General features: G+C 25.3%; 1 long non-coding RNA gene across 1 annotated transcript; it reads left to right on the plus strand.

The window, feature by feature from the left end:
- Window positions 1-1,239: 1,239 nt before the first annotated feature.
- On the plus strand, window positions 1,240-2,804 carry LOC140176481 (uncharacterized). Its single transcript, XR_011868086.1, has 2 exons — window positions 1,240-1,334; window positions 2,526-2,804. It is a non-coding gene; the product is annotated as an uncharacterized lncRNA (long non-coding RNA).
- Window positions 2,805-3,287: the final 483 nt, after the last annotated feature.

Genomic DNA, 3,287 nt, shown 5'->3' on the forward strand with positions numbered 1-3,287 from the left:
AAAAGCATCCATTTCCTAACGTATAGCCGTCTGTTGTATGCCAACTCATTTCATCACATGAGGAAAAAAAATAGCATCATCACCATAGCATTCACCTTTCTTTTTTAGGATTTGGATTCAGCCCAAAAGACATTGCATGTGTTTTTTTTTTATTTGTTTTTTCTTCATTTTGAACGTATATATGTCATTGATAAAAAACTATTATACGTTTCACAAATTAATTTTTTAGGCGATTTTCCTCAAAATTTGCATATTTTATATTTTCATTCGAATTATATGCAGCAGTATGACATGTACACAAACACAACCGTGATGTATATCACTACATTGCCGGATTTTATATAGAAGAATGTTAGGGACAGCAATTTTGATGTTTTGTAACTATCAATTGGTCATCAATAGTATTTTTAATGGTGTGAGATTACATTTGATAGTGGGAGATCACTCACTTTTGTTTTGATGGTTAAGTGCTGGCCAGAAAACACAAAAATTGATGGCCTTCTAGATTTTTCCTTTTATATATATTCATTTCACTATTAATTTTTCAATAATTACTTCATCCAAAAATTAAGGGATATAGAAAATCGCTCCACTAAAAATTGCTCTTTCATTATTTTTTATTTTTCATCATTCTTTAAATCTTTATTTTTTTTCTCTACCCATTTAGATAGTGTAAATTTATCTTGTACTCTAAATACACATATTAAAATTATAAATTAAAAATAAATTATTAAAAATATAAAAAAATTAAATTTTTAATATTTATTTTATATTTATTAAAAAGATTTAAAATCTTCTTTTACTGATGATAAATTTATTATGTATCTTAATGATACATGTTAATGTTAGTTAAACTCTAATAATAATATACTGTATACAGACTTAATGGCATTTCAAGTTAGTAAAAATAGATACTCTGTTTGTAAACTTTTGTTTTGTTGTACATGATCGTGTTAGCTAGTTTAAATTAATAATAAGTGTCACTCTTATACTACATGTAATTCTTAAAAATTATAATAAAAGAGTAAACAATTTTAAAAATATTAGAAAGAATCCTAGTAGTTTTGTGAAAATTTGTTATAAAAAAAATAGTGATGATAATAAAGGATTAGTTGACGTGTTATATTGATTCTTATTCCAAGTCAACATTTTATTTGATGTGTGACATGTGCAAGGATGCAAGATTTGAATGGCGACAAAATTAAAGTGAAGGGTTGTGCCTATAAAATGAAAAGCCCACACACACATACTTCCATAACACATAACATAAATGGCAAAATCTTCATTGTTACTTGTTTGCGGGCTTCTCATGTTGGTCGTAGCTTCTGAATCTGGTATTCTCCTCTCTCTATTTTTAATTTTCTTCTTCATTAGTTCTTAGTATTTTTGTATTAATTCCTCCCTGGGAAAATAAGTATCATTTAAAATATTATTTAGTCAAACGAGGGTGATGGATAAGTCAATAAAATTTTTTTCTTTTCACTTGTTCATCTCTTTGGTTCTTACTTCTTAGTATTTTTCTTAGTTCTTTTCTCGAAAAATAAGTATATTTTAAAATATAAATAATAATATTATAATTTATTGTCTAAGAAATTTTCATCAAGACAATTTAGTCTTTAATAAATTTTATTAATCAAATGAGTCTCTAATTTTTTTTACATAAACTAATTTCTATGCCAAATTTTGTTTAAAAAATTAGACAAATCAATATTTATTATTATTTATTAAAGATTTAATTATTCTAAAGTTTCTATAGTTTTGTTAAATTTGTAATTAGATCATTTTATTTTTTTTCAATTGGATCCATACACTATTTTTAATTTTGTAATTAGGTCCTTTTTATGTTAAAAATATTAAAATTAATAGAATATTTTTTTAAAAAAATATGTGATCCAAAATTTAATTAAGTTATTAGTTATAGATACCTTCAATTTGTGAAGAAATATTAGTTAATTTTGATATTTTTATACTAGAAAGTATCTAATTACTAAATTAAAAGTAGTGTAAGGACCTAATTAAAAAAAATTATAGCAATTTAATTGTAAATTTAATCAAATCATAAGAACTAACAGTTTTTTATTGAAGACATAATAGTTTCTGAGAATTTTTTTTTTTTTTATATTTATCTCTTTGTATAGACAAATAATTTGATGTGAAAATTAATTATTTGTCTAACGAAATAAAAATTTTAGAACTGATTTGTCGACTAAAATTTATTAAAACTTACTTGTTCGACTAAAAAGTTTTTAAAGATTGATTTGAAGTAAATATATCTTAATATATTTATAAAAAAAAAAAATTCAGACAAAAGTAGTATATGTTATAAATTATATTATAAAAATATAATTAATTTGTATGTATTATGATTTGTCTCTGTGTTAGACAAAATATTATTTTCATAAGAAAATTATAAAAATAAATAATTAGTTGTTTAGTAATGTTCCTATATATAATATTTATATCTATTTTAAATTAAATTAGATCATTTGATAGTTGGTTATTTATTTAAATTTTGAAATTAACAGCAAGCAAGAAGTGCGGGAACAGCTACAAGAAATTCAAATTTCCTGTAAGTGGTGTACAAAGAGTAACTGCCCATTGAAATTAGGCTAGTCTATAAATAGAGCTTTAGGAACACGTTGTAATGAGTTCAGTTCTTCTTGGAAAACACTTAGAGACCCAAAAACGCTCTCAGCCCCTTGACATCACAGAGTAAAATTGGGAATCTTAAGTAATTCCTCTGAACTCAAACACTTGTATTTTGCTTTCTTTCAGTTTTTATTAATAAAATTTATTTACTTTTACGTCTTTTTCTCTTTTACGTTCATGTTTCTTCTTTCATCTTCTTTTTAATTTCCTGTTTGTTTTAATTTCTGCATTTTACTTTGCCTCCGGCACCTTGTATGTTTTCCTTTTTATCTTTAATTTTACTTTTGAAACTACAATTGAGACTTTGAGACACCCACAAAAAGAGTCGTTTCCGCTCCTTGAATTAAGATTGTGAAACAAAACTCGAAAATTGTTGATTTATTTGTTGTTAACAATGGAACAAAAATTTGAGTAAAACAAATTGGCACGCCCAGTGGGACCTTGTCAATAGATTGTAGTTTGTCAAAAGAAAAATCAAGAGTTTTGAATTTGCATGTGGTTGCGTAGTGGTAAATTCGTGCGTCCAGAGCCAAGGAAATCAGCGTCAGTTGACATGTCAAATACTTCTGCAGCATCTTCTTCTACTTCTAGTGATGAGATTAGAGAAAATGAATCCGGGAATTCTCCTGTGATTTCAA

This window comes from Arachis hypogaea, chromosome 11 (assembly GCF_003086295.3).
Source record: "Arachis hypogaea cultivar Tifrunner chromosome 11, arahy.Tifrunner.gnm2.J5K5, whole genome shotgun sequence".
Classification (NCBI taxonomy): domain Eukaryota; kingdom Viridiplantae; phylum Streptophyta; class Magnoliopsida; order Fabales; family Fabaceae; genus Arachis; species Arachis hypogaea.